This window comes from Schistocerca piceifrons, unplaced genomic scaffold, assembly GCF_021461385.2.
Source record: "Schistocerca piceifrons isolate TAMUIC-IGC-003096 unplaced genomic scaffold, iqSchPice1.1 HiC_scaffold_943, whole genome shotgun sequence".
Taxonomy (NCBI): domain Eukaryota; kingdom Metazoa; phylum Arthropoda; class Insecta; order Orthoptera; family Acrididae; genus Schistocerca; species Schistocerca piceifrons.
Genome location: NW_025729216.1, coordinates 702501 through 715000, shown reverse-complemented (window position 1 = coordinate 715000; position 12500 = coordinate 702501). Strand labels below are relative to the sequence as shown.

At 55.3% G+C, this 12500-nt stretch overlaps 2 non-coding genes and 1 pseudogene across 2 annotated transcripts; all 3 read right to left on the bottom strand.

Moving 5' to 3' along the window:
• LOC124772571 overlaps positions 1 to 6195 on the bottom strand; it is a 9623-nt pseudogene extending 3428 nt beyond the window's left edge.
• Positions 6196 to 6383: 188 nt separating this feature from the next.
• Positions 6384 to 6538, bottom strand: LOC124773022. The gene has a single exon (XR_007014461.1). It is a non-coding gene; the product is annotated as a 5.8S ribosomal RNA (ribosomal RNA).
• Positions 6539 to 6889: 351 nt separating this feature from the next.
• Positions 6890 to 8798, bottom strand: LOC124772898. The gene has a single exon (XR_007014353.1). It is a non-coding gene; the product is annotated as a small subunit ribosomal RNA (ribosomal RNA).
• Between the last annotated feature and the right edge of the window lie 3702 nt (positions 8799 to 12500).

The window sequence follows — 12500 nt, the reverse complement described above, 5'->3', positions numbered from 1 at the left end:
ATTTCCAAGAGTGGTTCTGTCAGAACATCCCAGAATATAGGGCCACAAATGGAGCCCTGGGGGCATCCCTTACTAATGTGCCTTGTTATTGTGTGTTCTGGTGATCTCCATATTACCCTTCTATCCTTGCAGTAATCAAGCATCGACATGTATAAGCACTTTGGAGTTCTTAGCTCTCGCAGTCTTGCGAACAGCGAAGGCCAGAACAAATTATCGAAAGCACCCTGTATGTCAATCGTCACACCGACAACATATTTCGCCTGCGAAGTTGAAGTTATGTGTAATGCTTGATTAACTGCATCATCTATCGACCGTCCAGCCCGAAAACCGTACTGACATTGGTTGAGCCCGTAGAGCTCCCTGTGATCGCTCAGCCGTCCGCACAACAACCGTTCCTGGACCTTCCCTATAGTGTTCAGCAGGCAAATTGGACGGTAACTCTTCACGAATTTCGGATCTCTATCTTCCCCTTTTTTGATAATGGTTGCCTCAGCGATCTTCCATACCTTTGGTATTCTTCCCTGCAAGAGGCACTCATTAAAAAGAGCTGTTAGATATGGCACGATTTTACTTTTCAGTTGTTGTAACGTTTCTGCTGTGATCTTGTCTATTCCGGGGGATTTATTTTTCTTCATGGTGTCAATAGCACGACTCACTTCCTCCTGAGCAAATGGTACAACCACTCCTTCATCTGGATACTCTTCTTGCATCTTCTGTCTCAAGAGTGCCTGGTGTTCATTATCTGAAGCCGGATCATCACTTGGGAGTAAACTTTCCATTAAATATTCTGCCGAATCTCGCCACCCTGATGTAGTAGAACCATCTGCCTTCTGAAGCGTCGACAAGATGAGAGGTGTCTTAAGCTTCTCACTCACGATTTTATATGGTAAGCCCCACACATTAGTTCGAAACTCCTTTTTAACGAAGGTTTCCCAGTGCTTTGTTCTCGTATTGATTAATTCCTCCTTATAAACTGCTCTGATTTCCCGATAAATTAGCAACCTTCTCTGCTTCTCTCTGTCACCGAGAGACCTCTGATATGCGCGCCGTGCCCTACGAACATTTCTCTTTAATTCTGTTAGTGTGGAACTCCATGGCACTTTCGAGCCGCGAAAGAATGGACGCTTAGGTATGAAGGTATTCATAAGGTTTTGTATATGGACCTGTATTGCTTCTGCTGTCGAATCAATGTCAAAGCCATTCCCCTCCGGCACCTGCAGTTGAAACTCCTCCCTCATGCGCTCCCATTCTGCTCTTTTGTAGTCGAAGTAGGTCCCTATATAATTCTCCTCCCTGTTTACATTGTTTACGCTTACAAGGCTAAAGGTAATCATATTATGATCACTTGTAGTCACTCTGTTCAGTACTTCCCAGGCCTGTATCCTATTTAGCACACTACCATTTGCCAATGTAATGTCGATATTTGATTTTGCCCCTGCTCTATTATGATAAGTTGGTGGAAACCCGGGTTTATTCACAATTATTAAGTTCTGCTCCGCAATAGCATCCTGTAGTTCAAGTCCTCTCTCGTCGGTTTCTCTACTGTTCCATAGTACTGATTTAGCATTTGCATCTATTGTGAAGATGTGATATCTGTTACCTCCAACCTCGTTGGCTCTTATCATTTTATCGAGATAGGGTTGTATCTCATGTGCATATTGAAAGTACAGGTTAGTTATGAGAAAGACACCCTCAGTTGTCGTTAGTAGATAGGGACAGCGGGAATCTCGTTAATCCATTCATGCGCGTCACTAATTAGATGACGAGGCATTTGGCTATCAACAGCCGTCTTTATTCAAAATAATTTGAATAACACAAAATATATACATATATTGTACGTGGCAGGTGTTTGACGCCATGTCCGCCACCGAGGTGGGGACTTACAGGGCGGTACCACAAAATACAAGTATAAAATTAACATACACATATACATATATATCAGTGCGGAAGAACAACAAAAACACAAAATAAGACAGAAAGAAGGAAGAACAAAGACGGTTTATTCCTCCTGTGGATAGGCCCCAGGAGTCAAGGCGAAGAAAAATAACCAGCAGCCTAGCCGACGCCGACACGCTGCTTCGGGCTAGGAGCCGTCATACGCTCGAAAATCTTGTAACTTTTGCAGCAGCTCTGTAGTGTTCTTGTGCTCAGCACCGCCAGTTCTCGGGGTCGGAAGCCTAAGGCGGCGAGATCCCTCGCCGACGCTGGAGACCATACACCCCTCCAGTTCAACGTCGCGGTGGACACAATCACCTCCTCAACGTCACGGTGCAGGTTGGAGATGGCACGCCGGATGGACGGCGTGTCGTAGTAGGCCGCCTTCTGGGAGTGACACCAGTCGAGCCGGAGGTGGTCTCCGACTATCTGGGCGTCGACCACGCGGGCGATGCCGTCTTTGACCGCCACCACGTCAGGCTTGCGGATGCCCTCAGGTGTTCGGAGGTGGGGCTCCACAGAGACATTGAAGCCCCTCTGCGCGAGTCCACGGGCGACATAACGCACTACAGCGTCATGGCGCTTGACCCGGGACCCGTGCGTCCTAAAGCAAGCCTGAAGTACGTGGTTGGCGGTCTCCACGGCCTGGCACCCCGCGCGGCATCTGGTGTCCGCCTCCCGCCCGCGACTGCGCCGTGCCTTCGTAGGGAAGGCGTTGATGCGGGCGCGGAGGGCGTCGATGTATTCACGCCCAGATAGCAGGCGACTGGTGTCGGCGACCCACTGATGTTGGCCACTGACGGCGGCAGAAGATGACAGTGCCGCGCCGTCAATGGCGATGTGTAGGCGCGCCGCCCACATTTCCCCAACCTGCGTTGACGATTTGAGGAGGTGGCCCTCCCACATTAGGTGGCGCTCCAGCACCTCGATCTCACGCTGCACCTCATCCATGCCTGCACCGTCGCAGGCTGGCCCTATCTTCTTCAGCGCCAGGAGACGGGACCGACGGAGGGTCGGACCCATCCATCGGCAAGATGGAATGCCGAGGCCCCCCTGGGCAACAGGAGCGTGGAAGTATCCCAGGGGGGTGTCCGCCGGAAGGCGGAACCATCTCCTGACGGCGGCCCGGATGGTAACGTCGGCCGACTTCAATGCACCCACCCGGGTGCGGCTGAGGGCCAGCCCGTGGTACAGGCCAGGGAGAAGTACGTTGGTGAGAGCGTGGAGGCGCTGTTGCGGCTTCAGCGGAGCTCGGGAGATGACGTCAAGCTGCTCCACCAGGTGGCTACGTGGATTGAAGACACAGCGACCCGCCGTGGAAAATTGCAGCCCCAGGTACCGGAAGGTTTCACCCACACGCAGGGCAGGCATGGTGGTATTAAGAGAGTCATAGTTACTCCCGCCGTTTACCCGCGCTTGCTTGAATTTCTTCACGTTGACATTCAGAGCACTGGGCAGAAATCACATTGCGTCAACACCCGCTAGGGCCATCGCAATGCTTTGTTTTAATTAGACAGTCGGATTCCCCCAGTCCGTGCCAGTTCTGAGTTGATCGTTGAATGGCGGCCGAAGAGAATCCGCGCACCCGCGCGCCCCCGGAGGAGCACGCTAAGGCGGACGCGGCCTCGCAGCAAGGAAGATCCGTGGGAGGCCAAGGCACGGGACCGAGCTCGGATCCTGCACGCAGGTTGAAGCACCGGGGCGCGAACGCCGCGCAGGCGCGCGCATCCTGCACCGCCGGCCAGCACGAGGCCGACCAACGGCGAGAGCAGACCACGCCCGCGCTAAACGCCCGCACTTACCGGCACCCCTACGGCACTCACCTCGCCCAGGCCCGGCACGTTAGCGCTGACCCACTTCCCGACCAAGCCCGACACGCCCCGATCCTCAGAGCCAATCCTTATCCCGAAGTTACGGATCCAATTTGCCGACTTCCCTTACCTACATTATTCTATCGACTAGAGGCTCTTCACCTTGGAGACCTGCTGCGGATATGGGTACGAACCGGCGCGACACCTCCACGTGGCCCTCTCCCGGATTTTCAAGGTCCGAGGGGAAGATCGGGACACCGCCGCAACTGCGGTGCTCTTCGCGTTCCAAACCCTATCTCCCTGCTAGAGGATTCCAGGGAACTCGAACGCTCATGCAGAAAAGAAAACTCTTCCCCGATCTCCCGACGGCGTCTCCGGGTCCTTTTGGGTTACCCCGACGAGCATCTCTAAAAGAGGGGCCCGACTTGTATCGGTTCCGCTGCCGGGTTCCGGAATAGGAACCGGATTCCCTTTCGCCCAACGGGGGCCAGCACAAAGCGCATCATGCTATGACGGCCCCCATCAACATCGGATTTCTCCTAGGGCTTAGGATCGACTGACTCGTGTGCAACGGCTGTTCACACGAAACCCTTCTCCGCGTCAGCCCTCCAGGGCCTCGCTGGAGTATTTGCTACTACCACCAAGATCTGCACCGACGGCGGCTCCAGGCAGGCTCACGCCCAGACCCTTCTGCGCCCACCGCCGCGACCCTCCTACTCGTCAGGGCTTCGCGGCCGGCCGCAAGGACCGGCCATGACTGCCAGACTGACGGCCGAGTATAGGCACGACGCTTCAGCGCCATCCATTTTCAGGGCTAGTTGCTTCGGCAGGTGAGTTGTTACACACTCCTTAGCGGATTCCGACTTCCATGGCCACCGTCCTGCTGTCTTAAGCAACCAACGCCTTTCATGGTTTCCCATGAGCGTCGATTCGGGCGCCTTAACTCGGCGTTTGGTTCATCCCACAGCGCCAGTTCTGCTTACCAAAAGTGGCCCACTTGGCACTCCGATCCGAGTCGTTTGCTCGCGGCTTCAGCATATCAAGCAAGCCGGAGATCTCACCCATTTAAAGTTTGAGAATAGGTTGAGGTCGTTTCGGCCCCAAGGCCTCTAATCATTCGCTTTACCGGATGAGACTCGTACGAGCACCAGCTATCCTGAGGGAAACTTCGGAGGGAACCAGCTACTAGATGGTTCGATTAGTCTTTCGCCCCTATACCCAGCTCCGACGATCGATTTGCACGTCAGAATCGCTTCGGACCTCCATCAGGGTTTCCCCTGACTTCGTCCTGGCCAGGCATAGTTCACCATCTTTCGGGTCCCAACGTGTACGCTCTAGGTGCGCCTCACCTCACAATGAGGACGAGACGCCCCGGGAGTGCGGAGGCCGCCGCCCCGTGAAGGGCGGGGAAGCCCCATCCTCCCTCGGCCCGCGCAAGGCGAGACCTTCACTTTCATTACGCCTTTAGGTTTCGTACAGCCCAATGACTCGCGCACATGTTAGACTCCTTGGTCCGTGTTTCAAGACAGGTCGTGAAATTGTCCAAAGCTGAAGCGCCGCTGACGGGAGCGATTATTCCGCCCGAGAGCATCCCGAGCCAACAGCGGCGCGGGTCCGGGGCCGGGCCAGGTAGGTCCGTCATCCGGGAAGAACCGCGCGCGCTTGCCGGGAGCCCGAGCGCCCAAAGGGGCGAATCGACTCCTCCAGATATACCGCCGGGCAGCCAGCCAGGACACCGGGGCTCTGCCCAACAGACGCGAACCGAGGCCCGCGGAAGGACAGGCTGCGCACCCGGGCCGTAGGCCGGCACCCAGCGGGTCGCGACGTCCTACTAGGGGAGAAGTGCGGCCCACCGCACACCGGAACGGCCCCACCCCGCGGCGAGTGGAAAGGCAACCGGACACGACCCCGCCGCAGATTGCTCCGCGCGGGCGGCCGGCCCCATCTGCCGAGGGCGGAGGCCAGTGGCCGGATGGGCGTGAATCTCACCCGTTCGACCTTTCGGACTTCTCACGTTTACCCCAGAACGGTTTCACGTACTTTTGAACTCTCTCTTCAAAGTTCTTTTCAACTTTCCCTCACGGTACTTGTTCGCTATCGGTCTCGTGGTCATATTTAGTCTCAGATGGAGTTTACCACCCACTTGGAGCTGCACTCTCAAGCAACCCGACTCGAAGGAGAGGTCCCGCCGACGCTCGCACCGGCCGCTACGGGCCTGGCACCCTCTACGGGCCGTGGCCTCATTCAAGTTGGACTTGGGCTCGGCGCGAGGCGTCGGGGTAGTGGACCCTCCCAAACACCACATGCCACGACAGGCGGCAGCCTGCGGGGTTCGGTGCTGGACTCTTCCCTGTTCGCTCGCCGCTACTGGGGAATCCTTGTTAGTTTCTTTTCCTCCGCTTAGTAATATGCTTAAATTCAGCGGGTAGTCTCGCCTGCTCTGAGGTCGTTGTACGAGGTGTCGCACGCCACACCGCCAGCCGGCTGTGCACGCTACCGAGAAAGTACCGGTATGCGAACCGCCAGGCGACGGGCGCGCATCGCACGTTTGAGGAGACGCGGCCGGCCCCACAGGCGGCCGCGACACTCCCAGGTCTGCGAAGCGGGGCAAACGCCGCGCGCTTCAGTATACGTAGCCGACCCTCAGCCAGACGTGGCCCGGGAACGGAATCCATGGACCGCAATGTGCGTTCGAAACGTCGATGTTCATGTGTCCTGCAGTTCACATGTCGACGCGCAATTTGCTGCGTTCTTCATCGACCCACGAGCCGAGTGATCCACCGTCCTGGGTGATCTTTTCTCAGTTTCCGCCGCCTCTTTCGAGACGGTCGCATAGGCGGGAGTGAGGCGTGTGGCGGCCCCTGTTCCAGCGTTCTGTGTCCAACGGCCTCACGGCCGACGGGCGTCGTACGGCTCCACACCGGAGCGGACAGGCACTCGGGCGAAAGTCATTCAAAACCGGCGCCAGGCGCCAGGTGCCGCACGCCAGCCGCTCCAGCGCTTCAGCGCTCGTACCACACAACATTGCCGCTAGTTTTGAGAGGCACGCGTGGTTCCGCACGCGGCGCACGGCTACTGCGAGCCGTACAGGTAGCGTGTTGCGCGACACGACACGCACATAGAAAGACATGCAGTCTAGTCGGTAATGATCCTTCCGCAGGTTCACCTACGGAAACCTTGTTACGACTTTTACTTCCTCTAAATGATCAAGTTTGGTCATCTTTCCGGTAGCATCGGCAACGACAGAGTCAATGCCGCGTACCAGTCCGAAGACCTCACTAAATCATTCAATCGGTAGTAGCGACGGGCGGTGTGTACAAAGGGCAGGGACGTAATCAACGCGAGCTTATGACTCGCGCTTACTGGGAATTCCTCGTTCATGGGGAACAATTGCAAGCCCCAATCCCTAGCACGAAGGAGGTTCAGCGGGTTACCCCGACCTTTCGGCCTAGGAAGACACGCTGATTCCTTCAGTGTAGCGCGCGTGCGGCCCAGAACATCTAAGGGCATCACAGACCTGTTATTGCTCAATCTCGTGCGGCTAGAAGCCGCCTGTCCCTCTAAAAAGAAAAGTAATCGCTGACAGCACGAAGGATGTCACGCGACTAGTTAGCAGGCTAGAGTCTCGTTCGTTATCGGAATTAACCAGACAAATCGCTCCACCAACTAAGAACGGCCATGCACCACCACCCACCGAATCAAGAAAGAGCTATCAATCTGTCAATCCTTCCGGTGTCCGGGCCTGGTGAGGTTTCCCGTGTTGAGTCAAATTAAGCCGCAGGCTCCACTCCTGGTGGTGCCCTTCCGTCAATTCCTTTAAGTTTCAGCTTTGCAACCATACTTCCCCCGGAACCCAAAAGCTTTGGTTTCCCGGAGGCTGCCCGCCGAGTCATCGGAGGAACTGCGGCGGATCGCTGGCTGGCATCGTTTATGGTTAGAACTAGGGCGGTATCTGATCGCCTTCGAACCTCTAACTTTCGTTCTTGATTAATGAAAACATACTTGGCAAATGCTTTCGCTTCTGTTCGTCTTGCGACGATCCAAGAATTTCACCTCTAACGTCGCAATACGAATGCCCCCGCCTGTCCCTATTAATCATTACCTCGGGTTCCGAAAACCAACAAAATAGAACCGAGGTCCTATTCCATTATTCCATGCACACAGTATTCAGGCGGGCTTGCCTGCTTTAAGCACTCTAATTTGTTCAAAGTAAACGTGCCGGCCCACCGAGACACTCAATAAAGAGCACCCTGGTAGGATTTCAACGGGGTCCGCCTCGGGACGCACGAGCACGCACGGGGCGGTCGCACGCCTTCAGCTCGCCCCACCGGCAGGACGTCCCACGATACATGCCAGTTAAACACCGACGGGCGGTGAACCAACAGCGTGGGACACAAATCCAACTACGAGCTTTTTAACCGCAACAACTTTAATATACGCTATTGGAGCTGGAATTACCGCGGCTGCTGGCACCAGACTTGCCCTCCAATAGATACTCGTTAAAGGATTTAAAGTGTACTCATTCCGATTACGGGGCCTCGGATGAGTCCCGTATCGTTATTTTTCGTCACTACCTCCCCGTGCCGGGAGTGGGTAATTTGCGCGCCTGCTGCCTTCCTTGGATGTGGTAGCCGTTTCTCAGGCTCCCTCTCCGGAATCGAACCCTGATTCCCCGTTACCCGTTACAACCATGGTAGGCGCAGAACCTACCATCGACAGTTGATAAGGCAGACATTTGAAAGATGCGTCGCCGGTACGAGGACCGTGCGATCAGCCCAAAGTTATTCAGAGTCACCAAGGCAAACGGACCGGACGAGCCGACCGATTGGTTTTGATCTAATAAAAGCGTCCCTTCCATCTCTGGTCGGGACTCTGTTTGCATGTATTAGCTCTAGAATTACCACAGTTATCCAAGTAACGTGGATACGATCTAAGGAACCATAACTGATTTAATGAGCCATTCGCGGTTTCACCTTAATGCGGCTTGTACTGAGACATGCATGGCTTAATCTTTGAGACAAGCATATGACTACTGGCAGGATCAACCAGGGAGCTGCGTCAACTAGAGCTGAGCAGCCGGCCGCCCGGGAGTGTGTCCCGGGGGCCCGCGCGAACACGCAAGCGTCCGCTCAATCATTCTGCAAACAGGAGGAGGCTGAGCTCCCCTGCACAATACACCTCGAAACCCTCTCAGGTCCCGGCGGCGCGCAGCGCCGTCCCAAGTACTTGGTCGGGTTCGAGAGAGGCGCAATCGCCCGGAGTTAGGCGAGTAGACGCTTTCGGTGCGACCACCCGTGCTCCCAACTGAGCTTGCCGCTGCCGACAGAGGCCCGGGAGCGTGCTGTCGTGGCATTGCCGGCGGGAGACAACACGCGCCACCTACGGTGACCGGCAGCTCCAACGCCAGCGCCACAGAAGGACAAAAGCCCCACTTGGGTGCCGAAGCGAACTCTCCCAGCACAGCGCACGCGCCAACACATCCGCACAGCTGCGATACAAACCACCAGCGAGAACCGCTGGGGCGACCGAGCAGCAGACGGCGTCGCGGCGCCGAGCGCCGGGCGGCGGCGCATCCTCAACGCACACAGTCCTCAATCGGACCAGCACACTGAAGATGTCCACCGCGCTTCGCACCGGGCCCGCGAGGACCTACTTTGGCCGCACGGCGCCGCGCGCAGGGTGCGCCGGCGCGCAGCTGCGACGCCTGCCGCGTCCGTCGGCCGGCGCGCCTGCCACTGGCCGCCCCCACCAGCCGGCTGTAGCGCGTGCGCCCACGCACCGCGCGGCCAGCACGCCGGGAGGCGCCCCCTCACCGGCCGGGGACGGTCCCACCCAGCCACCGCCGCGTATCGCTTCACACCCAGATGCCGTTCAGTTTCGTCGGCATGGTGGGTATCGCTGGAACAACCGGTTAGTACCTCAACCTATCGTCGCCATCACCGATTCACCCCTAGCGAGAACAACCGCACCACAACAGGTTACCATTTCTTCATTTGCGTAACTTCACCAGAAAACGCAGGCGTCCATCGCCATTTGCAACTTCAACGATTATTGCATGCCTGTGTCAGGTGTCACGCCACACTACGTCTGCCCACATACACGCAACAAAATGTGCACGCCTAGACAATACGTGGAAGGTGGCCCCCGTACGTATGCGATGTCCATTGCTCGAACGACTGTCAACCGGCCTCTGTAGCATGTCGCAGATATGGAACGCGGTGCACCATGCCATCACGGTGTGTGAGGAGAGACGACTAGGTCCGAATACATCAACAGACAGCTCATGCTGATCGCCATCCACGGCGTCCGTTCCTCCCACACGTCTCTATGGCGTACCACACTGCAATCCAGCTCTCATAGGGAGACGACACGTAGCTGCGTGCACAATATTTGCACTGTATGGTCCGCCGTTTTTGGGCGCAGTCGTTGTACGGTCACACATGTGCCACGATGTATCATTCAGTACATAAGGACGAATGTGCAGTACAGATTGTGGTTCACGCGTACGACATCAGCGGACAGTTGACACAGGCCGCACCACAACGTAGCCTGCGTACGTCGCATGCGAAGGGCATTGAACATGCAAACTTGTCACCAACCAGCTTGCGAAGGCAGGGGGCAAGGTGGGGACGTGGGGACGTGGGGAGGGGTGGGGGGGGGGGGCGGCATGTACGTCCTGCTGCCATCCACATTACAGTGTACAGCAGGAGCATGTGGAAAGTCAGCAAGACTTGCAAGGTGTTTAACATGAAGCGATACACAGGGGAGCGGGCAGTGCGAGTAGCGAACTATATTGCGAGGGTTGCGGGTGGGCAACACTACACTAATTGAACGAGTCGTATAACAATTACAGAGCAGGTTTAGGCGACAACGTGGGTTACGTTAGCGGACAACGTGGGTTAGGTTAGGGGACAACATGGGTTAGGTTAGGGGACAACATGGGTTAGGTTAGGGGACAACATGGGTTAGGTTAAGGCACAACATGGGTTAGGTTAGGGGACAACATGGGTTAGGTTAGGGGACAACATGGGTTAGGTTAGGGGACAACATGGGTTAGGTTAGGGGACAACATGGGTTAGGTTAGGGGACAACATGGGTTAGGTTAGGGGACAACATGGGTTAGGTTAGGGGACAACATGGGTTAGGTTAGGGGACAACATGGGTTAGGTTAGGGGACAACATGGGTTAGGTTAGGGGACAACATGGGTTAGGTTAGGGGACAACATGGGTTAGGTTAGGGGACAACATGGGTTAGGTTAGGGGACAACATGGGTTAGGTTAGGGTACAACATGGGTTAGGTTAAGGTACAACATGGGTTAGGTTAAGGTACAACATGGGTTAGGTTAAGGTACAACATGGGTTAGGTTAAGGTACAACATGGGTTAGGTTAAGGTACAACATGGGTTAGGTTAAGGCACAACATGGGTTAGGTTAAGGCACAACATGGGTTAGGTTAAGGCACAACATGGGTTAGGTTAAGGCACAACATGGGTTAGGTTAAGGCACAACATGGGTTAGGTTAAGGCACAACATGGGTTAGGTTAAGGCACAACATGGGTTAGGTTAAGGCACAACATGGGTTAGGTTAAGGCACAACATGGGTTAGGTTAAGGCACAACATGGGTTAGGTTAAGGCACAACATAGGTTAGGTTAAGGTACAACATAGGTTAGGTTAGGTTACACGTTGTTGTAAGGAAAGGTGTAGGGGGGGGGGGCGGGGGCGGCACGTTCGTTGATAGTGATTATAGTAAGTGAATGCTTGTGACATGATGAGATTTGTCACGTCAGGATGCACCTTTGGCTTATTAGAGGCGGCGCTCCAATTCTATGCTTGTGTCAGACCTGTGTCTTTGACTCAGGTCATTGTTTGTGGGCTGTGACAGGAGGTACTATTGTGATGTTGGGTGCACCGTTGTATAGGACATGTGTGGGTATTGGTGCCTTATCTGCGCAATGGTGGATGTCGAAAGGGGGGGATATTCTATTTTCCGCATGGACCTCCTGGTCTGGTTGTGATAGTGTGGATTGTGTAATGTGGCGGAGAGGATGCACTGGATGTTGTTCCATGCTGGTGCTTACATATTGTATGTGCGCCCGTTAGAAGCAGAGAGTGGTGCGTGATGAGAGTGTCTGGCTGACGTGTGGTTCCCATTGTGGGCACACTCTTTCAGCATGTATACGGACAGTTGTATATATATTCTGTAATTTGATGGCTCTGCATTGATTACTAATCAGCGCCGTGTGTACGGGTAATCTGGTTCCAGTCCAAAATGTTCCATCTGTGTACATTAGTGACAAAGACTCCCCCCATGCAGTGGGGCTCGGTCTGTTATAACTCTTCCGCGTAATATATTTGCCCCACGTTTTTGCGACTGCGAGTGCGAGTGCGAGTGCGAGTGCAACGCGAATGGGGACCGACATGCTGATGGCTCGGTATCGGACGCCGTACAGTGAGCAACGCGATCGCGTCTCTCGCTCGTAAGTGGTACAGGTCGCGGCTCATGTATAGGGACAGCGGGAATGTCGCATATTGGAAATAACTCTTCATGAAACGCAAGTTATAGGGGTGGATTGCACTTTACGAGTGCGGGAAACGTCCGCCGTTCATCCGCTGGAGGTGCGCGTTTGGCGGTTGGGGTGGTCCACGAACGGGTGCGGGTGGAGTCATTGCCGGTCCACGGCTTCGTGCGGCAGAGCCACTGGAGAATGGGTGCTATGGTCGACAGAGGCTGCAGGCTTTGTGGGTGGCGTC